General features: G+C 42.0%; 1 protein-coding gene across 2 annotated transcripts in view; it reads left to right on the top strand.

The window, feature by feature from the left end:
* Positions 1–24,067, top strand: part of SLC9A9 (solute carrier family 9 member A9) — a 174,133-nt gene that overhangs the window by 10,088 nt on the left and 139,978 nt on the right. The gene's annotated exons all lie outside the window — the stretch shown is intronic.

Here is a 24,067-nt window from a genome sequence, read left to right as displayed (position 1 = left end):
CCATGTGTCCCGTTTATTGGGGAGGAAAAGCTTAATCTCACTTTTTTTTCTGAAATTTTGCCTTCCTCAAGAAATGGCACCTCATCACTTTTTGAAGTTCACAGCTTGGACAGCTACAACACTCATATTTTCCCCCTGCCTTTGTTTGCATTATACCTGTGACCCTTGCTCTTTTTTCTTTTCATACCCATCTATGGAAGAGAGCACCCCTAAGACTGAAATTATAAATTCAGTAAAAAATCTACATCCAAACAACACTTTGAGCCAAATGGTAGCACATTTCTGAGGTAACAATGGTTCTGGATCTCAGCAGGACTCTTCCTGTGCTTCCACTCTCTTGTCTCAGCTACTGAACATAAACCAAAGCCAGCGGATCTGTGAGACTGCAGGAAAGCATTAGGGTTGCCTTTAAATATGCCTTTGGTTTATGACTCTGACATTGCCCCTTGTAAATGGAAAATGCCAGAGCAGCTTTGATAAGTTTGTTAAAATAAACATAATATATTAAATTTAGCCTTTATTCCCAATACTTTAATTCCTGTATTCACACTATTTTATCTAAAACAGAATAAATGCAGATAGAATCTATGACAAAAAGTTCCTACTAGGAAAAATTCCTACTAACAATTCAAAGTTCAAGCCCAAAGTCAGGGATAAAGATCCAAAGGAAACCTTAGAGTAGAGAGGGGTAGGCAATGGGCCTTGCACTGTGTTCTTGTGCAAACCCACAGCCCCCACTGGAACCACTGCAGAGAAGGCAGTAAAATATTCAGAGCAGGGCTTGTGTGAATGTGAGGCATGTTTGCATAATGTCAGGATAAGGAGGAGATAATGACTGCAGGAAGAAGATGACATGAAAACTGTACTGAAGGGAATGAAAAGTAAGCCCTAAAAGAAAAGAATATGCCCTAAGAGAGAAAGGGTGAAGAATTAGTTGCTGTTACAAAAAAAAAGGACAGAGCCCTGAGGTACTTCTAGGTTTCATTGCTTTAGACAAATATTTTGTGCACAGGTATGATTAAACTATTAAACTTGTGCTTTCTTCCCATTATATGAGCACAGCACACACATAGGCAGTACCTCAATATCCCCAGGCTCAAGCTCTGCATGTCTGCAGCCTCTCACTGGAGCTGTGCTCCTGCTGCCTGAATTACAGAGCTCTGTGCAAACCCCTCTGGGGCTCCCTGAAGTGGCAGGGCACAGCCTGTAACAAAGAAGGACCAGACCTCTCTTTGTCAACCAGAAACAGCTGGGAAATATCATTAATAAAGAACAGAAACATCATTTGGATTTGCTGCAAACTCTTGGAGTGCTAAAACGTTGCCATGGAACACAGGGATACAATGGTGCCTGTCTGTTCTTTGTGAGTCTTTGCTTTTGTGTGAAAGGCCTCAAGAAAGAGGAGCTGTGTGGAATTGGAGTGAAAAGGCTATAATCAGATATTCCCACTGAGGGTGGGGGAAGGAGGAGTAAGAGAGATTGATTTTTTTTTTTAGTGAAGATTGTGCCAAAACCTACTTGCTTTCAGCTAAGTACTGCTCTAAGGAATGCCTGCCCATACTCGCTGTAAGACTGTCCCCAGCCACTTGATACACTTTAAACATATAAAGCTTTCCCAGCAAAGTGCACAAATTACCTGCACACCAAATCTGACTAGCAAGGATCCATGCAGAATGATCCCATGAGGGAAAGGGGAACTTCCCCCTCTCCAAGCCCTATTTTAGCTGCAGAATTGCTGAAGTGGTCCCCTTCATGGTGAACAGAGTCTGTTGTCTCTGGGTCTGCATGACATAAGATCATAGAAGATCCAATCTTTCAATAGATCTTTTCTCTGTCAGTGGTTCCAGCTTCCTATCTTCTGAAGAGCAGTGTGGAATAACCACTGAGAAAGCTCCTTCTTCCTGAGAAAAGCCATCCAGGCCAAGTCTCTCTGAGGTTCAGCCTGACACAGGGCAGGCAGACTTTTGCTGTAGGAGACTTCTTGAGTTTCATGGACTCTGAGAATAACTTTGGTTGGAAGCAATGTCTAGATGTCTGCGGTCATCCAGAACTCTGAGATATCAGTTCCAGTCTTAACCACCCTCACTACAAAGTGTCTTTCAAAGTGTTTCTCCAGTTGCAATTTCCCTTGCTTCATCTTGTAACTTTTGCCTCCCATCCTTTCCCTCTGCAGCCTTCAGAAGGGGGCTTCATGTACTCTGTACCCACCTGAAGACAGCACTTAGCTCCACTCCCACCTACATGAGGGAGCTCAGCTTCTGTCTCTTCTCATATGCCACAGCCCTCAAATTATCTCGGTGGTTCTGTCCCATCTCTGTCTTCCCTGTACTGGAGTGCAAACTGACTCTACTCCACATGTCACCTCCAGGTGCCAACAAAAGACTTAATGGCTCCTCTTGGCTTGCTCACTGTGCTTCCATGAACACAATGTGGTTTGCAGTCATAGCTGCTCTTGTGAAGTCCCACTGTGATTTGTGCTCCATTTGATATCCCCCAGTACTTCAGGGGTTTCTGCACATACTTGTGTAGCCAGCCCTGCTCTGCTGCATAGGGTTGCTCTGCTTTTCCATAGGTACCTCACTATTAGCTGTGTATTATAACCATGGTAAGCTGAAGCACCACTGAGCTGATGCTACCCAGTCAGTGCATGAAGACTGGGCTGCTGGAGGATTAAGTGAACATCTGCCCCCCTCTTGCCTTTTATTTACCTTTTACATCTTTGGAAGAAGCAGGGAGAAGGACCTAATGCTAACTTCTGCAAGGAATAGTGTTCTCTTCCCTTAGATTCTATTTTTAATAAACTGTGCTGGGGTGCATTTTCCAGAATTGATGTCTGTCATAGATATTTTCTATTTTGATAATGGAAGAGTGCTTAAGTATTTGGAAAAATCTTGACACTGTGATAACAACCAATCAGAGCGACATATTGAGTGGCAGAGGATGTAGAACCATTTGCATTTTTTCCTCTCTTGAAATCCTTTTGACTTCTTTGCTCAGCATTCTCAGTGGCAGCCAGGGCCAAGATGCCTATGCATGTGAGCACTGAGATCATCAAGTTGGTCTTATCTGTGATTTTTTTACTCGGTTTCACTTGGCTTCTCTCGAATTGCAATGCCAAAACCCCATTTTGGATATTCAGAATGCAGCATGTTTACAGTCACTCACTCATATTTTTCCAGCCCGTCTACTACGTTTGGCAAGGCCTGATTTTTCTGGAATTTAAAGCTCTCCGAGTGTGCAACTCAAATAACAAATGTATTTACAGAAAGCGTAGGCCAAGTTTGATCTATCTTTGTGGCTGCAGTGAGAATTTTGCTTGAATAAAGCAAAGAGAGCTAAGATAAAATTGGGGTTTGGATCAGAAAAAGTAGAGTAATTGTTGTTTTGAGTGAAGTTATTAAATGAAAATAACTGATAAGAGTGGTGTTAGGAAAAATCATTCCAGGATGATCCCTATTTTAGGAGGAAGGGTGCTGGTGTTTTTATTAGCTGCTCAGTTTGCACGGCCTTCTCTGGCTGGGGAGAAAGGACTTCTTATTTCAGCAGGTGCCACAGGTGGTTAGCTTGGCATTATTCATTCCAGTACGTCTGTGAACACATGGATGCTGGATTTACAGTAACCATGTCAGATCATTTCATGGCAACCAGTGCTCAAAATTCAAGTTCTAATTAAAAAACCCTCATAGGATCAAAGTATTTCTTTTGTATATCTGTGTTTAACTGCAGTGACTAACAGTTTGGACAAAGTTTCTCCTGACATTTAAATTCAAATGTGAGGAATAAGTCATCATACTTGGTTCTCGCAGGCAATCAAGAATCCTTTCCTTTGCCATTCCTCACCATTCTACAAATGAATATTCGAATGCTGTCCACATATGGTTACTAAATGCTGAGACTATAATAATACAACATAACAAATATCATTAACATAATAAATATAATACAATATAATTAACATATACTTTCTAAATTCTTTCTTTTAAAATCTCAATCTTAGATGGTTTTTACTTGAAAACCACAGCAATTTTTTTGTCTCTGTACATAGACATATACATATATAAGTAAAACTTTTTCAAAGAGAGAAAGAAAGGAGTATCAAGAATATCAAATATCAATACAGATATTTTTGTTGATCATTATTAGATTTTCCATCATAACTTTCTATGAAAGTAGACATTTTTCATTGAAATGTCTGTGATATAAAGATTCTACCATCACATGAAGTTTTTTTTCAACACTCTTAACTGTACTGTTACAGCAGACCCTCTTTTGCCTTCTAAAGAAGGATGGCTTAGGCTGAATTAATAACATTGTTGCTCAAATGCAGCACTAAAAAGAAATGCTGAACTTTTCTTTCCACAGTTTAGCTGGGTGAGATGCATCCTGGCATAACTGTCCAGTCAGAGATTCCCTTCTGTCGCTGTTATACCTGCCCAAACCTTATTTTAAAGGTGAGGAGACACGTACCCAAAAGCTTCAGCAGGCTGTAGTTGTGGTTACTGAGCTCTGCAAGACTGGGGATATTTTTTTATTTCCATAAGTACTTTGGGCTAGAGGGGAGTTTAGGGAGGTTATGGGTGTGTTTATTGCTTTCTGCCGGAAGCTTAATGGAATATACAAATGGGGTCTGCTGATAGGGAGCAGTGCTGGCCCTATGATCTGGCTGTTCTTTCTCACTGGAGGGCTATGGATAGACTTTACAGCTTGGAAATGAAACACTTGTACCTATGTGCTCCAGCAGAGCAAAGCCAAATGCTGTTTGGCTTGAATTTACTGTGCGGCGCTGTGGGATTCTTCTGGATTTTGGAACTGTTTCTGCAAGGGAAAATGGGGCCAGGTTAAGGGTAACAAAAAACAAAATCTCTGTTACAGAGCTCTACATGAACTAAGCAAATACCCGTACAAGGATTATCTGCTGCTGCACCAGCTAAGCTCCTGCCTCCCAGGTGATAACTTTTGTATTAATCTAGGCTTAATTCATGTAGAAGTAATATTTTCTACTAATTAAAATACTATTTTGTACTGCATGTCATCAAATGATACATAAAAAAACCCCAGGTCCATCTTTCCTCCACACACCACTTGTAAATAGCAAATGCTTAACCTCCCCACAAGCAAGAATAAAAGCTTTCTTTTGGGTACAAACAGAAACTGCTGAGGGGAGGTGTTAAAGGATCTTAATGCTGTAGAAATTAACTGAGGGAGAAAGAGGGAAAAATTATATATAGACCACTTTCCCTCCTCATTGCTAAAAGCCCCTAAACATCAGATGTCTGATTTCAATAATGCCTAACAATATTCTGAGGCCAGATATTCAGCCTATGAGTGGAAATAAAGAAAAAACTAGTAAGAAAACATTAATTGAATGTAGTGTAACTGTTGTGAGCGTGCAGTGCCTGTGCTGTACCCCTTTTGGAGGTTATGGCTGCTTCCATGCCCCATCTTGGAGTGAATGCAGGCATTTCCTTTCACTCATGAGACAGTATGGCCCCAGTTTTACATTGACTTGAGGAAACTCAACAGAGATTATTCAGCTGAAAAATCAAGCTAAGTCTCTCCAGATTTCTCCAAAGGCAGATGAACATGTTGCATGCATGCTGCACATGTTGATGTGCAGCTCAGTTGCCCACAGCAGTAGCTTTGATTCTTTGGTCAGTCCAAATCTGAGGTAATTCCATTGCAGTCTGTGGAGTTGCCACCTGCAACTCAGAGCTGCAGTTACAAGGGGTAGTTGCTGCTTCTCACTTTTGTTCAAAGGTGTGTGGTAAATCCAAAATGGGTTTGTAAAGTGTAAATTTAGAGAAGCTTGAAAACACAGACCCACTGTGGTACTTGGGTTGGGGAATTCTGCCCAGGGAGTAGAGAGGGAAGAGGCTTCCTCATAGCCATAACCCAGAGAGTTCTAAAAGTTATAAACTATTTTACAAAGTACCTCCTATTTGCATGACATGTGAAATTATGGATAAGAAGCTGGATTAAATCAAGACACTGATATAAAATAGTGTTTCCCAGACCACTGACACCCACACAGTGGAAAGTTCTTCCAAGAGTACTTTGATACCTTCAAGCACGTGTTGCTGCAAGTTCAGCCAGAATTTGTCGCTATTTTGCAATAAGCATCTGACATTGTTTACTGCAGCAGAGCTGATCATGCAAAAAACAGTTTTTCTTCTCATAGACAGATGTGCCAAGCAGCAGGATGTAATTATTTGTATCACCCAGAAGAACCCCTCAGCATACAAAGGAAATAAATGTATGATAGGGAACACCAAAGGTGTGGGGCTGCAGAGACAAACAGAACCTGGAATAGCAGGAGATTAATCTAAAATTAAAAGTATGCTTAATTTGGTATTTGATAGCCAGCAGGTTCTCCAGGAATCCATCAAAGAATTTAAATCATGTGCTCTTCTAAAAAACATGCAAATTACATTTGTTGCAAAACAGGCTAAACACTCAAGTCCAGATATTTCCCAAGAAACCCTATCCTAGAAGGAAAAGTTTGTTTGTGTGGCTTTTGTTTGGTGTTCTGGAGTTTTTTTACAAAGTGTCTTCCCAATTGCCTTGAATGTTTTAACTGCAGGAATGAATACTCTTGAACAGAGCTTCTCATGTCTTCTTCCCTGATGTTCATGCATCCTTTAAGGATTAACATGCAGTGTGGTTCCCAAAGATTGCCAATCTCCTTTTTCTCTTGCCGTAGATCATCTATACACCTGTGCAAAAAAAGCTTCCTTGGCTGAGGCATCATTTGCAGTCTCCACAATGACTTTCAGGGAAAACATCTCTACAGAGCTGGTGAAATGGAAAATATGCATCCCTTATGGCCCCTTATCCTGAAATCCACTGCCTTTCTCAGTACATCCTTTCTTTCCAGGCCAATTCCAGGCCACAGAGGAGATGAAAGCAGAGGGAGCTGCAATGACTCTGATGTGTTAGTTCATTTTCACCTCCTACAGATATTTTCCCATACTGCATGAGAAAGCTGCACACCAAGCCTATAACTGGGGAAGGCACCTCCAGCCCAGGCTGTGCACTGCTCCAGGCCACAAACACCTGTATGGCTTTGCTAGGCAGTGAGCCAGGCCACGTTTCCTTCTGAGTCAAAACAGGCATCTGTGTGCCCTCTGTCAGGAGCACATGGACTTGTGAGTTGGTTGCAAAGTGCTTTGAGGTCCCTTGTGGTGAAAGATGCAACAGAAATTTAAAACAGAGGAGGAAAACCCTATTCTACTGCAGTAGCATGGAGCTACCTGCAACCTGCAGTCTCTTCAAACTCAGAGGTTTGCTTTTAGATCAAATGCTGAGCAACACTGGGAAGTGTAAGGCAGCAAGTAGCTCATTGGAGCAGGCAGAGAGGGGGTGACTGAGATCTCCTGCCTGTTACCTTGAAAAATTCCTAATACACCAGCTCAAAGGATGCTTTGTTCTCCCACCCACCACCATTTTACATACCCCACTTCTGATCAAATGGTGCTTTTGTATCTGACAAGTCTTTTACTGAGCACAACTGGTTCTGGTCTGAAATGTTCTGCAAACACAGCAGTTTTCATGATGCCCCTGGGACAGATGCTGCATTCACTGGAGACAGAACCTACAGAAGCTGTCTGGTCAGGTAGCCAGATCCTACACAGTGAGAGGCAGATGACATTTAAATAGTACACAGAGCTTTTCTTCTGATTATAAATCATATAAGGTGTGTCCCTAGCCTTGGCTCTCCTTAAAATATTGATTGTCTAAGTGTCACAGTGAGGGAAGCTCGGGTCATCTCAATGTGAGAATCAGCAAGCTTTGTTTATTGATTAGAGCATCAGACATTTAAGCACAACATGTAATAAGCTCATGCATATTCTGTAAGCTAAGCAGTCTATTGGTTATTCTTACTTCTTCATTCTTTACAGCTTACATCTCCCTTTTCTCATGCTCTGTTCTCGGCTACATCATCTTGTTATCAGACTACAGCTATACCCAAGGCCACTGTGGCCTTGCAGGTGCAGGGCCCAGATTAGCTGGGCCAGTACTTTTCCAATTCTCAGCTATCCAGAGCATGTCTATGTGACCTTTGTCATGTAACCAATTCCCAGCATCTAAGAACTCCATTACATTTGACTCCGTGTTTCATACATTTGACAATGATGATAGCTTGCAGCAAGTTCATTGGATGGCCACCAAGATGGACAGGGGCAGGGACATGTGCCCCATAAAGAAGAAACTGAACTTATTTAGCCTAAGTAAGAGGGGCTTTGAGGGGAGATTACCAAAAAAGAAAAGCCAGGCTCTTCACAGGAGCACATGATGAGAAGGCCAAACTGACAGACATAAACTGTATTTTAAAAAGGTTTGACTTTATATAAGCAAAAGCTCTTTCTTCATGAGGACACTCAAGCATTGGAACAGGTTGTCCAGAGATGCTGTATGTGTAATCCCCATCCTTGGAGTTGTTCACAACCTAAGTGGCTAAAGCCCCAACTACTCTGGTTTGAGCTCATAGCTGAACCTTGCTTTGAGTAGGAATTTTAACTAGAGACATCCTCTGGTCCTTTCTAACATAAGTTAATCTAAATTCTATGCTGCTGTAAATAACAAACCTTACAGCAGAACATTTGCTGCCTCTAGCCCATCTCTTTCAGACTTTTTCTACTTTCAATTTTCTGCCAGTTTTTCTGATTTAATTATCTTGGTCTCCATCCCCCCATACTCAACACGTAGCTTGCAGGATATTTTTCTTTCTCCTCACCTTTTGTTGAAATATGGAATCTGCAATAAAAAGGTCTTTCTGAAGAAAAGTTAGGATTATTTCACTTCCTTCTGAAGCAAGTACTTTATGCATGAAGATGGCTCTTAAAATGCTAATTAACCTTAATCCTTAATCAGCTCCATAACTTTAAAAGCAAAAAAATCACTTTCCTTTTTGTAATACACTGATTGGGCACTTCCTTGCTCTTTGCAACACTGCCTCTCCCCAGCTAACCACTCTCCAGCTGAAGCTTAGCAGCAACCAAAACTGAAATGTGAAAGGACCACAATTGCCTTTTTGACCTCTCCATTATTGAAAGCATGGGTGCTTTTATTTCTGATATGGCTTTTATGTGCACGCTGAAAATTTTGAGCAGGATGATGTCACTGGTGAAAAAAAAGAAACAAATTAACACTTGATCTGCAAAAAGACAATGAGTAACAGCAAAACCTCTGCAACAAGAATTTAAGGTCACATACAGGCACAGAGACTGCACCAGCAATGCCTTTTCATTGCCTAGTTGATATATGAAAGGGTTGTTATTCTTCAGACTTCAAATGAAAAAAACATTTTTTTTAATTGTTCCCGTTCCTTTCTTCCATCCTTACTACCCACTCATTGAAGAAAACAAGGAAAGAGTTGATTTTCCAATGAATGGGAATAATTTTTGGAGTTCTGTTTGCCTATTTTATTTAACCCAAGTGGGACTGCACATGAAAACATTAGGTGTGTTCCCTGTGAATGATCTCTTTTTATTTGATTTTGGGAGGGTTTATGCACCTCAATGAAAAATAAGCATCATAAAATGAAAGCAAGAAAGAAGGGAAGGTATCTGAAGTTGTTCTCTCTAGCAGATCATGTCATGTGGTTTATGCAGCTGCCCTCTGTTGCTCATCAGGGTGTGAATACAGCCGGTTTCAGTTTCTTGCCCTGTGAATAACATTCAGAGTGAGATTGCTCTTCAACACTATTTTGTCACACTCAACAAACAATTTAGGATGGAATTTACCTTAGGTCCAATCCCCTGACAAAAACAAGGCTTACTTCAAAAGCTGGAGCAGGCTATGTGGAGGCTGCTGGTCACATTTTGAATGCACCTCGGTGTCCATCTCCGAGGAGCAGCATTAGCACCCAGGTGCAGCTGGCTTTCCAACCAGTGGTCATTACCTTCAGAGCCCAGCAGGAGGGAGGCTGTGCCACCTTCCAAGTCCTTCCGAGATGGGTGACTTAATCAGCTTTCAGTAATCTTCCTATGAAAGTGGTCTGGCCCGTACAGAAATCCATGGTTTGTGCTAAAGCATACACAGTAGCTGTCTAACCCGCCTGCTACTCATTCAAAGACGTTAAAATATCTTTTAAGCTGGGCTTGATTTCTAGGAAGCAGAACACTGATCTCACTCTAGATGTGGAACAACACAGGCTGACAGGTTACAGGGTGCGACTGTTCAGCTGGGAAACTCAGCCCCCTGCCCTGCCCTGCCCTGCCCGGGCTGTGCTGCGGCGTTTGCAGCTCAGCCGCGGCTATCTGAAAAGCGCCTTTTGCCGTCACATTCAGATGGCTGAGAAATTCGGGTATCACGAAGGGAGAGCATCCTCAGAGAGGCTGGCACCGGCCAGCAGCACCAGAGCCAGAAGCCTTGTCGCTGTAGGGTAAGGCTACAGGCTACTCAGGATCCGCCTTCCTGTCCTAATCGCACTTCGGCACCTTTCCCAAACACCCGCAGTTGTGGCCGGAGGCCCGTTCGTGTCTGGTCCCCCAGCAGAGCGGTGCGAGAGCCTCACTTCTGCTGTCGCTCAGACCCGGAGCGCTCCCGCTCCGCCGCTGATCGCAGTTTAACGCGCAGCACGCGTGCCTGGGGCCGCACACTTTTAACTCCTTCCGCCGTCAGACCCGAGCCGTCGGCTTTGCTTCCCACGCGCCAGAGAGGGGAGAAAAAGCTCATCCCGACTACTTTTAAAACACAAACAAACGGCGAGAGAAGGAGCCGGCCGAGCCCCGTGCCGCAGTGCTCGCAGTGAACAGCGCGGCCGGGGCCCGCAGTGCCCGCAGCAGCCACCGGGCGGCGCCCGCGCTCCGCCCTCGTGCGGCCGGGCCCGCAGCCAGGGGAGCAGCCGGGCCGGGCCGGGATCGGCTGGGCCGGGCCGGGGGCACTGCCGAACCGCGCTGGGGGAGCGCCCCGAGCTCATCGCCAGCAAACTGCATTCATTTGTTCTGAATGCAGTTCGAAACTGCCCGGGGCTGCTGTTCACGGCTTCTCTAGGCTGGTCCTGGGGACACCAGGCCACACGGGGGCCTAGTCTGGGACAGGCAGATCCAGCATGCGCTCCTGCTCCAGATCAGGAGGAGCCAGCGCCGGCTCTCTTGTTTATCTTGTGACAGAGCACCTTCCAGAAGTCTGCGGCAGCATCACTTGCAGCTCTCACTTCACTTTTCTGGGACTTTGAGCACGGGTTGTATTGGGTGTACTACAAGTTACTAAACAAGCGTCATCCTTTACTTGTCAGTTTTCCAACACTGATCTGCGCAGGGGTTCAGAATAATTCAATAAATGAAACAATTCTGATGAACAATTATTAGAAAACTAGAGATGTCTTGGGCATACAACAGAGTTTCTTAGCTAAAATTGTTGTCCAGTCTTTCAGAATTATCAGAATGTTAATAATCTGATTTTCAAAAGTTTTCATGTAGTTTTCTAAGTAGGGGCTTAGTTACTGGAGCTGTGACACAACGATTTAAGGACATCACTAACAAAGTTACACAACTTATGGGAACACTTGGAAGACTGGAAGTGACTCAGAAGCCTGCAGGAGTTGTTACAATGCCTTCCCAGCAAAAGGAATAGACTGCAAAAGCCATTACAGTCGCAACCTCTCACTGGCAAATTGCAGCCTCATTAGTAATGTTGGCAGGATGACGGGTTTTACATTACTGATCCTCTTGTTAGCCCCTCAAGTGTGCCACTGAAGCGCTCTTTCGGGAGCAGTTTGGGGAAGGGAATGTTGTAAATATATTGCCTTTCTAGGCAAACAGACACTCTCTGTCTTCGGGGCCATCAAACTGGCACATTCACGAACTCACAACTCACTTAAAAATAAATGGGAAGAGAAGGTAGTAGTTAAACCTGCCAAAAATTAGGATCTAATGATAATTGTAAGCACATAAATTTTGTAGTATTTTCCCAGTGAGCCAAGACACATGCAGTAATATAAAGTAGCTTCCTTTCCCACAAAACTCTCTCATTAGTGGTATGGATGTTCTAGATAACTTAGAACTCTTCTATATGCAAGGATATACATGTATGTATGTGTGTGTGTGTATATATATATATATATACACACACATATATATACATATATATGGATTTTTTAATTGAAAAACAGAATTATCTATCAGAATTATCTATCAGAATTATCTGATTTAAATGCACTAACATTACTGTAGGGCAATAGCAGTTGTTCTCAGGCAGGCAGTAGGGGGTCCTGTTCAGGTACTCCACTAAGACAGAAGTTTATATAATTAGGAATCCATCTGTCACTGCAGTCCCCAAGCACTCCCTCGGTGTCCCTCACAGCACATTCTGGCTGACAGCGTGTGGTGATTCAAGTAGTCAAGGAACATCATTATCTCTCCACTGTGCCTCAGTTTTTCTTGTAGATTCTTTAAACCTGGCTCTTTTCCCATTAAACTGACCTGGGAGCTGCAGAGCATCCAGGCTCCTTCCACTTCAATAGAGCACTGGTAGCAGTTCAACACATTTCCCAAAAATTGCCCACAAATGCTCCATGAAGGACAAACAGTTCCACAAAGCTTCTCAGATAATATTCTCCCTGATTACAGAGTCTCAGGAATAGCTTTTATGCCAAGGAGAAGAAAATGCCACACCTTGAGTTTAGCTCCTTGTGAGCTGTAAACAAAGGTGTCTGTAGCTGCAGTTCAAAACTTTTTCTCCTCTGTGTTCTTCCTCTTCTCATTACTGGTCCTTGTGTGGCTTCTGTTTTGAAAGAATTAATTATTCACGCTGCCTACATGTCTTTTTTCAACAACTAGCCCCATTGTGTTACAAGGACAAAAACCTTCGGGAACAGCCAGGATAGACGGCTGAAGCCGGGCAACACATTTCAGAGGAGTGCCACACCTCTGTGTTATCAAACCTGGCTATATTTGCAAACCTCCTTATCTTTGATATTTTAATTATAGTGCTACTCTTGAGGATATTCTTGTTGCACAAAAACACCATTTTGAGTTATTTTTTAGTGCCTCATTAAGACAAAAAACTGAGAAACATGATCCAGATGCAAACTAAAAGCTGAACAATCCAAAGAATAAAAGCTATGTAATTTAATAAAAATCTTGTCTAAGGACTTAATATTTATCTTTTGCCAGATTTTTAACATGTCGGGGGTGGAAACACTGCAGTATTATTCAGCAAATATCCCTGCTGGAATACTTTTTTCTTGCCATAGTGATACTATGTAAGCTGTGCTGTCTCAAGGGAATGTGTAACAGTGCAGTGCCAAGATGCTGTGCTGAGGTATCTGTGCCTTCATACTTCTTTTCCTGCAGGGTTTTCTGCCTCTAAAAAGATGTCTGAGTTGCTTTCTCACACTTCTTTGATCTGTTTGAACATTATATTCTAACCCATTATTAATTTCCTCTTGCTGACCCGTTTTGAAAGCCTCATGTATGATTTCCAGTTGATAAAATTGCCATTGGGATGCCCTTGCTCTCCCTTTAGCATTGACCGTCATCACTCATGAACAGGTGCTGGGGAGGCAGATGATCTTTCAAATGTATCCAGGAAGACTGGGAGGAGAACGCCTGGAGGCAGATTCAAGCACTTAGAGGGGTGTAGTCACACACAGCGGTGTTAGCTTGCTTCAGGGAGGGAGGGCAGCAAGAGCTGAACATCAAAGTGCAATGGAAATGTAAAATCCTTAGTTCTGTGATTCCTCCTTTCATCTGTGCTTTTTCTCCTGGCAAGGTGTTGCAGGCAGTTCTGCTTTCTGTGCCACCAAATAGACTCAAGCTTCAGTGAATGTAAATGGAGCCCCTGGACCATTTTTTTTATCCTTCAGAAGTTCTAACATGCTCTGAAATTTAATTTCAGATTGGATATTTTCAATCAGCAAAAGCAGGCACAAACAGTCTTTCTAGGACAAACAAGGCACAGGTATTCTTCAGACTCAAGTTGCAACAAGACGGGGAAGAGCAGGAAAATTGGGAATAATCCATCCTAGGGGACGCTTTAGGCCAGTTCAATAATCTGCATGGTGGTGCCAGACTGGCATCTGGGACCAGCTTTGGTGCAGGATCCTGCCTTCCATGGACACTGTGTCTCACCCCAGGCAAATCCAGGCTCGGTGTGCTGGGGCTCCCCAGCCTGGCTTCCATGGCCAGCCCAGGATCCCACAGGCACTGCCCACCCGCGGCTCCTCAGCCTGCCAGTGGGATCCAGATGTGTCCCCTGACCTCTGGTGCTGGTGCTACTGCCTGCCTGCAGCCAGCTCTGCTGTGCTCACTCAGGAACAGAGCAAACATTGCCATCATTGTCCCCTTGCTCAGCCCAAGGGAGTGGTGCCTCCAGTTTGGGGGTGTGAGTAAATCTGTAACATCTCTGTCAGCTCCCATAGACCAGTGATCTTGTACACAAGAGACCGCCATGAAAAAAAAATGCTGCATGTATAAAAACACCTGAAACCTAATATGAAACATATCATATACAGTTAACAAAGCAAGAACTCCAAACTGAAGGAAGTGGAGATCTTAAGACCAGTTTTCAAAGTTTTGTCAAGAAAATCCAGAAATAATTACTAACTTAATTACCTGGAACTATACCAACAGGCAGAATAAAGCAATGCTTACTGATTCTGAAGCACTCCTAAGTTTTGTGAGTAGTCCCAAATTCTTTTCCATGTGTGAAGGCCTGGCCTGATTTAAGAAGGACATCTCTAATGTGACATGAGCAGTATCTGATGAACTGAGGTTCAACCTACAGAAAAGCTGCTACTGGCAAGCATTTTGAGTAATCAGTTGTCCATATGAGATTAAAGGAGAAAAAATATTTCTGCAACTTACAGCTTACAGTGAGGTCTAAACAGACCCTCTGTTAAACTGTTCTTGGGCTGGGCTGACCCTGCTGACCCACCAAGGCTGCTCTGTCCCTGCCCTCCTCAGCTGGACAGGGCAGAGAAAATACAATGACAAGCTCTTGGGTCAGGATAAGGGCAGGGAGAGATCACTCACCAGTTACTTTCACAGCAGAAGACACACAACTTGAGGAAATTCATTTAACTTTTTGCCAATCAAATCAGAGTAGGATAATGAGAAAAAAATACAAATATTTAAAAAACTCTTCTCTTTTTCCCCAGCTTAATGAGTCCCACATTCACTCCCTTCTCCCCATGGCTGCACAGGGGGACAGGGAATGGGGGTGGTGGTCACTTCATCGCACTGTTCCACCTTGTCTCTGCTGCTCCTTCCTCCTCATGGGTAGGATTCCTCACATTCTTGCCCTGCTTCAGCTTCCCACAGGCTCACAGCCTCCTTCAGGCACATCTACCTGCTCTGCCATGGGGTCCTACAGGGGCTACAGGTGGATCTCTGCTCCTCCATGGACCTCCAGGGGCTGCAGGGTCACAGCTGCCTCTCCATGAGCTTCAGGAGGAAACTCAGCTCCAGTGCCTGAAGAACCTCCTGCCCCTCTTCCCTTGACCCTGGTGTCTGCAGAGCTGTTTCTCTCCATACCCTCACTTGTGTCTCCATCTGTGCAGGTTTTGTGCCCCTTCTGAAACACCTCATCACAGAGGTGCTGCCACCATTGCCAGTGGGCTCAGCCTTGGGCAGGTCTGTCCTGGAGCCTGCAGCCATTGGCTCCATCAGACTCAGGAGAAGCTTCCAGCAGCTTCTCACAGCAACCACCCCTTTAAGCCACCCCTTTAGTCCCCCTCACCACCAAAATCCCATCACACAACACCAACACAGTGTTAAACCAATTTGGCTGCAGCTGCTGTTTGAAATCAGTCCCAGAAGTTACTGTAGCTCATGGTAAGCCATGCTCAGTGATGTAGTATCAGTTAATTTGTCTCGGTGTCCTCCCAATGAGGGAATGTACTTCAGTCTTGTTCATTTAAGAATATAATCTTTCTCTGATCTTTGAAGTGATGAAATGAAGGAGTAGATCACGGAGGCATAGAAATTAGAGCAGTAAAAGAGCTATTAGACTGTAGAGCTCATTATTCCACCCCTAAAAGGCTACTTTGCAGTTCATTCTTGGCCGCTTTGTCCAGTATACCTAAAACCCTGGGAGCACAGGAAGAATGAAGGAGCAATTCTAGTGTGCAAAAATGTCAGTCCTTTTCTCTCTGCTTTGATCCAGCTATAGGATGAAGCAAAGCAGTAATTGCTGCCATTATAGAGAACAAATCTATTTGCATTTCTACAGTGCTTCAGCTCTAGTTGTGAATGCCTAATCAGTCCTATTGCTGGAAAAATATTTTCCAGCCTCTTGTCAAGTCTATGTCTGATTGCAGTGCATTACTGCAAAGCCACTTCACCCATGCCCTGGCCCATATCACCAGAGGGCTGGGGGAGAGGTTTTGGAGGCAGTGCTGGTGTGTAGGAAACAATACAGCAGTGTTTGTCAGTGCTTCAGCAACTGGAGCTCTCACAAAATCCTGCCCCGTGTAACATGCAAAGGTGTTTGTGTTTCTGGAACTGTACAACCCTAAATAATGGGTGTGGAAAGATCCCCTTACACACCTTTGCAGGAACAGTGATATTTCCCCCAGCGTCCATGCTAGCCTTGGCCTTAATAATCACACTGCATTTTCCTCACCCAGACTTGCCCAGCAGTTTTGGCTGTAGGCTGTTTCTCATGTCCTGTTCTGCATGCTTTTATCAGAGTGATAAGCACTATCGAGCCACTGCTACATCCTGATGCTGCACAGTGTGACACATATTTGTAGATTTACCCTGAATCCCAATGAGCTGCACCTGCTTTTCTACTGATCAGTAGTTTTGTTCTGCCTTCACAAACCCTGGAAATTTAAGGACAGTGTAAGCTTAGTTCTTAGTCCTGCAGTTCTTAGGACTGATATAGCTGCTTGGTTCCAATCACCCAGCACAGAAGTGTGCTGTGTAATCTGGCCAAATCCTATATGTTTGTCTTGTTTACACTTCCATTTAATTTGATATGTAATGTATGTCAGTCAGACAAAAATAATTTGTCCCATGATGTTTTTACATACATATTTAAGAATTTTATCTCCTGTAATCCACTGTCACTCTTAGCCCTGTTCCAAAGTCAAAATCCTTTAAACAAATATCTCTATCTTTTCTCATCAAAACAGTCCATTTTTCATGTATTTACAAAGTAAATTTTTCCATGAGAAAGCAGCCAGTGCATCACAACTGCATTTCCATTTAATGAATTTAATTATCATTCTTTCGCCTCACCCAGGAAGCATTTAAGGCAATTTTCCATTTAATCATTTCCACTAAAAGCTACAGCAGTAGCTTGGGATTTTAAAGATTATCAAACCTCATCCTGCATAATGGGAAACTTTGTTTGTTAAACAGGACACAACAATCATGACAGATCCTGTAATGGGAACAGCGTGTCCTGTAACTGGGCACGGGCTTTCCTTAGAGGAGTGACCTCCATGAGATGCACCAAATCAGTCTGTCCTTCAGATGTTACTGCCACAAACTGTTCAGGAATGCTGTGGTAAAACTCTCTTTTATACATCCAGCTTGTGCCTGTGTAAGTCTCCTTATCACATCCCAGTGCTAGAAAACTAAAATACAGTTATTTAGAAGGTTTTTCTGCCTTCAGGGAAAAGGAAATGAAAACCTGGACAGGGAGTGAAGTAGATCTTGACACTTCTGTAGAGTTATGCTGGAGGTTCAATCATATATCCTACAGGATCCTATAGTTTATATCCTAAATCTCAGAAGGAATAAGAAATAACTTCCACCTACTGCCTTCTGCTAGCAATAACTAACCAAATGTTTTGGCAATTCCTAAGCTTAAATGGGGTCTGTCCTTGGCTGTTGTCAGTGAGGAGCATGGATACAGGACAGAGCCACAGAGCATACACGTACTGCTGTGTGGGTGGGCTTTGTGCAGTGTCAGCTATAGTAAAAGATGGGAAAAAAGAACTCTACAAAGAGCTTTTTATGTGGTTAGAGCCTGTGAGGATCCCCCTGGTATGTCTAGGTCTGACAGAAAGCACCTTGCACTCTGAATATCTAGAACCTTCTTGGTAGTGGGGACAGGATGTTTTCATTGGCATTTTCATTCACTACCTGGAGCTTGTCCACTTGCTCACAACACCCTTAAAACAGAGGATTAGGGAATGGCTTCTCTCATCCCACCCCTCACACTCTCCACAAACAGCAATGCCTGACGTTCCACGTGTTTGGCTATTGTGAGTCTTTGCCCCAAGGGATTTACCATGAATCTGCTGCTCCTCTTGAGGCTGAAGTAACCAATGTGGCAGAGATTTTTCAGACCTTTTAGGCCAGTCACTGGCATAAACCCTGAGGCTGCCTGAGGAGCAGGCACTAGAATGGACAGGGAACTTAGAAAATAACTTGTCTTACTTCCTTCTTGTTACCCAAATTCACTCTTCCCCCATTCCCAGAGCTGCCCAGGTCTTTGCCATACACATTTTGAGGCATCAGATGAAAATGTCAGATAATCTGCACATCTTTCTCATTATCATAATTAGCCATAATTAAAGAACAGATACATATTTGATACACTTTGATATAAAAATAACAAAACTATAATGAAGAAACACTGTGTGCTATGGAGAGAAACCAACACCACTGTGTGAATGAGCTGACTGAAATATTTGTGTTCTACTGGAACTGAATCCATGTGATCCAAGAGCACAGTCTGGTGGGGAAGAGGCAGCTCCCACAAGCCAGCAGACTCCTCCTCTGCAGGGCACTGATACTTGTCAAACTCATTATGACAGCTTCAGAAGCCAAAACCCATTAGTAAGAGTGTTTAAAATGAAAATACAATAGCACAGTAGCAGGCTTCCTTGGGACCCTGCTGCCACACTTACTAGAGTAGAAACCATTTCTATCTGGCACACCAGTTAAGGATAACTGTATAAGCATGAGATAACCTGCTTGCCACAGGGTAAATGTTTTGAAGCTCATGTGCTGCTGATTCATTCTGAATCATATCACCACAAATACTTCCACCCTGAGAAGTTATTTATTGGCTTGGAAGGTTTCTGTTCCTGAAAGTTCATCACAGTAGTTTCATGTCCCTTTAGGCCTACCTGCAAGCTTGCCCATCAGTTAATTTTTCTTTCCCAAACAAAAAAACCCATTTTCACTTGAGCAATGACCATCATTGCACATCAATCCTCTTATATCCCTAGAAACAGGAGCTAGCCTGGGTACAAGAAATTTTATCATTCACCTCCATCTTTGTTCATCAGAGCAAGGATTCTGTTTAAAAATAAACCCAAACTTGAAATGTTTGTTAAAAGTTGGATGTGTTTCTTTTCCTGTCTATACAGTTACAGAAATTCTCACACTTTCAGAGGTCTCAGTTTTAGATTTCAATTACTAAGGCACAAGATCCAAATCCCAAGATGTAACCACACCTTAATTTAGAAATGTAGAACTTCAGTGTTTTAAAGTTGGTTGATATTCCAAAGTGTCCCCTATTTCTAAGGGAGACAGAACCAAGCCCAGGGAGGCACCTGGAAACTCTCAAGCCTTGGTAATATCCCTTTCTGTCCTAAATACATTTAATTTTTTCATCAAACAATAAATTTTACATTTGAAAACTGCACTAACTTAAATGCCTGTCAAGGGTACCTGGCAATCTTCATTTATAATGCAGGTATGAATTCTCTTTTCTTTGTTCTTGAGCTACTTGTACTACTATTTGACTGAGCTAATCCAATAAAAATAATAAAACTGTTTCAAACATTTTTCTTTATAGTTCATTTCATGCCCTATTTTACAGTAGGCTATTCTCTAATCCAATTTACATTATTCTGAAATCACAAACTGATCCTAATTACCTTTTAATGATAACTCCAGCTAATTTACAGGAAACATCAGGTGCTGCAGTGAAAACCTATTGTAAAGTTCCTTGCAAATGAGATCATGGGGTTTATCTATTTTGATATGAAATATTACATGAAAATATTTTCTTGTTTTATGTGTAAAATTCAATACTTTCACTGTAGTTTCAAATGTGGGGCAAAAGTGTTGCTGTTTCAGAATCTTTGGAAGAGTTAATTCTGAAATTTAGAGAATAGCTGAATTAATTCATTAATTAGTTCAGCATGAATAATAACCAGAAGCATGAGTCTGCCTTTAACATAGACTGATAGCAGGTTAGGATGCAGCAATGTTTATATTCTTGGAGAGGGAGTTCAAAACACTATTGGCTCTCACTTTCTTGACTCAAAATAGTTTTCTTGTGAATTTCTGCTGGATCAGACTTGTTTTTTTCCTTTAGTCACTCAGATCTGAAAGGTTTGAGGACTTTCCATAGACAGGTCTTTATTTTGACATTCTTGACTGTCCTGAAAACTATTTCTGAAAGTAGGATTTTTCTGTCATGAGGAGTGCTGAAGAAAACTCATGGAGTTTTCTTCACACATACAATATTCCTGAGGTTGAAAAGACAAAATTATCCTTATATATCCCTGTGTCAATATAGTAATAAGGTGATACACAGTGATGTGATATATGTTGGCACATTTGAAGTTTCAAAGGTGAAGAAAACAGATACAAAGTTTTGTTCTGGGTCCACAGCTAATCTGAGACACTTAGTGCTATCAGATGTGGTTAAAGCCATGGATTTAGCAGTCTTTAATATTAAAGTCAGACATTTATATTGATAATGGGATGGGATTAGGGGCCTTAACATTTCAGAATGCAAAGCACCCACTCAGCTGAGAATTAGAGAGAAACTTCTCATATTGGAGGCAATTTTATGAGCTGCAACAGGTTTTCTTGAACTTAGAAAACCCCTAAATATTTAGACCAGACTAAATTCTTCAGAATGTTGACTTCTTGTAGGTAAAGAAAAACCTTGCATGTTCTGATTGCTAGAATTATGGTAATCACTGGAGTATGTCACTGGTGAAGGGAATTCATTGCTGACTGACTGAATGAGCCAATTAACCAGTGAACCCAATTTACCCAGCCCTGACTGACTTTGTGTGTTAGCTCAGGATGTGACAACAGCTGTGTGATCTGAGAACTCTGAGTTATTGACATTTAATTACATTTAACTCCTGTAGATAATACAATCACTGCCTTTTTTTCTCTCTGTAAACTGGGTATTTTCAGTCCTTCAGTCCTTCCCTAATGAAAGTATCTTTGTGTCACTAATATTTTTTTAAAACGTCACCACCTTCTGTAAAATGGTGAATCAGGAATTTCTAAAATAATTTACATTATTTGTATCTGGAAAATCTTATGTCTGCTTTTTCTAGATTTAATTTTTACTGTCATGAGGATATCTGTCTCAAAGTATGTAAGACTGTCAGCAATTCATCCCCTTTTCAAAGGTTCTCTCAGTTTATAACACTGAGTAAAGTAAATCTTGAGGTAATGTTTAAATTTGTGTAGTGCAATAAAATATTAAGTGGCACTATGATTGGGACACAGTACAGCTGACAGTGTTTCATGGCTCATTTACCCAAGTAATTATTACATTTTACTCAGCACTCTGAGATCAAGTGCAGGTTTTCCATTGCAGGGGTTCAGGTTGTTCTGCATATAATGCATAATGGCTCTAATTTAAGTGGAGCTCAGGAACACGGGATCCTGAAGCTGTGGTATACTCATTAGAGAAATATTAAAAATACAATAAATTATAGTGTGCAGACGTGAGTGGTGGTGAATTGGTTTCTGTGTCTGTGATGCACATTGCTGTAAACCTCTGAGAGAGTAAGGGCTATTTGAAAGTCAGCTGAAAAAAGAGATAAGAAATTAAAAAAAAAAAAAAAAAAACCAACCATGAAATACCACTTATTGACAGTTTCCAGTGAAGATTGGTGACCTCAGCTAACTTTCATCTCATGCGTGTTCACACCTTATCCCCTTTTTTTCACTCCTTACTTTTGCTACACTGTTAGCATTTACCAGCAAAATCTACAATTATATCTTGAAATTTTGAACCCAGGCAAAATGGTTTTTTCCATTTTAAAGGAAAACAACTCTATATTTCAATAATTCAACCCATGGTTGAATGTACTACAGAAGACTAACCAAAATAAAATTCATACTGACATGTAGCCATTCTTTACTTCCATGAGGACAAATCCATAGGAAGACATTTTTAGTTAAGCAAAGGCTCAGACACTGAGGCTTTCTGAGCACTCAGGCCTTCTGCATAATCTTGTTCAAGCCAGTCCTAAAGCCTTGAACACAAACATGGTTGGTCGTCCTTTAAATGAAAAAACAGGGCATGACAGCTCTGCCATTTTGAAGCCTCTTTCAGATCTCTTCACTTTTTCTATTACCAGTGGCCCCCAAATTGACTGATATAGAAACATTGGCTGGATTTTTTATTTACATTCAATACCTGTTTGCTTGAGTGAATAACTCTGAACAGCCTCACTTTCCCAAAGCTCCAGTAGCATAGGACTGTCTGAGGAGCTACCTGTGGAGCCAAGGTAACAGGAACACAGCCTTTCTTTCCCTATCTCTGAGGTGCAAAGTGTGTTTCTCTCCATTTAGCCTTCCCATCCCAACCTCTGATGTAAGAAGCACACAGAAGATGATCTGTGACTGCCTCCAAAATCTCTGTGATAGATCTTTGGCAGTGCCCGTTGGGAAAAGCCAAGCCAAGGCTGCCGAGCCCAGCAGGGCTCCCTGGAGCTGTGTCAGACCTGCTGGTGCTGAAGCTCTGGGAGAGCTGCAGCTCTGTAGTTCTAATGCTCAGCTGTTGGACAGCCACTGTGCCCCAGGTCACTGGGGATGCAGTGATTTGTAAGCCGGGCTCTCTTCTGATCTCTGTTATTTCCATTGCCAGAGGGGTTTTCTTCTTGTGTGATTTACACAGAATAACTTCAGGTAATGTTACTATTGCTTTATTGTTACCTGACACACTTCAGTGAGGTTTTCTCCTGCTTTGATTAGGGAGAAAATGATTTTTTGGAGAAAAGCTCATGATACTACCCTTTCTAGTGACAAAACTGATTTAAAAGAGAACTAAAAGAAGGAAGTAGCAGCACACAGAGCAATTTGAAATAACGGACCGCTGCAGCCAGAGCATTTGATGTGAAGAATTCTATTGTGTGGAAAAAGCTATAGAAATATATTGGTATGTTAGAAACAGAAAGAGCAAAATAAATAAATAAGTTTTTAATTTTCATCTTTACTATTTGTGGTTTTCAGCATATATTTTAAATTCTGAAAAATGACTTTTTATTTCTACTATGGTATCAGTCAATCACTATGTTAATTCAGATACAAGTGCGAATAAAATCATCCCCTTTTCCTATTGTTGGTTTATTAATATCACTACTCCTTGTGAAGAAGAAGAAATGTGAAGGAAGAAATATTTTTTCATCTTTTACTTGCATGATTACAATCTGTAGCTACGTTCAGCTGGCTTCAAGCTACAAGATAATCATGCCTAGATAGGGCAAGATTCTTTAGGGAGTTAGACTATGAGATAAAAAATTCTCTGCAGGCTAGAAAACATATTTGGCAAGAAAGATGTAAATTACAAGTCTCTTCCATGCTACACAGCATAACTGCACAAACACTTTAAATCTGGAATTATGTTTTTAAAACCTTTAACACAATAAAGACCCATGGTGAGATTCAGCAGCGATAATGCAATGAATAACAAAGCTGAAGAAAATACAACTGCTGATAAAATCATCAGGCAGATGGGGCTATCTGTATTGAGGATACAGGGCATGTGTGTGTGCTGTATATCTTCACTTAGCAGGCGCTGTTACATTCTATTTATGTCCCTTAGAGCTTTAAATTAGGAGTAGATTCTTTTAGAACTGGTAGGTTTCCCCATTTTAGTTTGCATGAGAGGATGCAGTTCGTTTTCAAAGAAACAGTAGCCTATAAACTAACCTGCCTATATGTATTTATTGCCACAATTTTTTCAGTTTGTTCTGTTGCAGAGGAATAGGTGCTGTGATGCCAGGTCCTGCAAGCTGAAGGTGTGGCTGGGATTTTTAGGAGGCAGATTTCTTGCCTGACTATACCAGTGAGGCATATTTTTACCACAAGGGATTTAAAGGATTTTTTCTCAATTTGCATCTGTCACATCTCACATGTACCTAAGGTACCTTATGCACTGTCATCTTGTCCCC

This window comes from Haemorhous mexicanus, chromosome 10 (assembly GCF_027477595.1).
Source record: "Haemorhous mexicanus isolate bHaeMex1 chromosome 10, bHaeMex1.pri, whole genome shotgun sequence".
Lineage (NCBI taxonomy): Eukaryota > Metazoa > Chordata > Aves > Passeriformes > Fringillidae > Haemorhous > Haemorhous mexicanus.
The sequence above is the reverse complement of the archived record's forward strand: the minus strand, read 5'-3'. Positions and strand labels throughout refer to the sequence as shown.